This window comes from Halyomorpha halys, unplaced genomic scaffold (genome assembly GCF_000696795.3).
Source record: "Halyomorpha halys isolate HHAL.00 unplaced genomic scaffold, Hhal_1.1 Scaffold12.1, whole genome shotgun sequence".
Taxonomy (NCBI): domain Eukaryota; kingdom Metazoa; phylum Arthropoda; class Insecta; order Hemiptera; family Pentatomidae; genus Halyomorpha; species Halyomorpha halys.
Genome location: NW_027109908.1, coordinates 1,864,201 through 1,864,850, shown reverse-complemented (window position 1 = coordinate 1,864,850; position 650 = coordinate 1,864,201).

The following is a 650-nucleotide window of genomic DNA, read 5'->3' as shown; positions in this document are numbered from 1 at the left end:
GCGGTCGAGCGTGATTCTGACCAAATCACCTCCTTGCACAACCGTTGGTGTAGTAACAGTACTCCCTTATAAAGTACTCAACACCTGACCCTTCATGGGTTGTAGCGGTACAGATTTAATTTATGGTTTCAGCAAGTTTATAATTTTAAATACAAATATGATATTTACGTTAAAAGAAACAAAACAATAATATCAAACTTGTAACGAACTGTGGTATGACATTGTTTCCTGACATTTTCATCAACTGAGCTCTTCCCGATGTAGTCGTACATAGTTGCTAAGATCTCTCTAATTAGAGCATTTTAATAAACTGAATAGTTGTTCTGGAGAGCAGGCTCGTTGCCCAAAATATTTTAAACTGACTTCACTTAACTTGTGACAGGTTCTCATGAGGTAAATAGTATCTTTTATTTTTTCGGTGTTTCATACTGAGGATTTATCAATATCATACTAGACGATAGACAAAATTGTTATTTAAATATGGCGTTTCTGTTTAACCGTATAAGCCTGCATATAAAGAAAAACTAGATCGGTTACATTTCTCATTATCACTTTGTTTCTCAGATTTCTTGACGCTGTGTCTGTCATCCGTCAATCTTTCGCGCAGATCGGCAACGTCTGAAGTATTGAGATTATCTCCATAAAGTTCC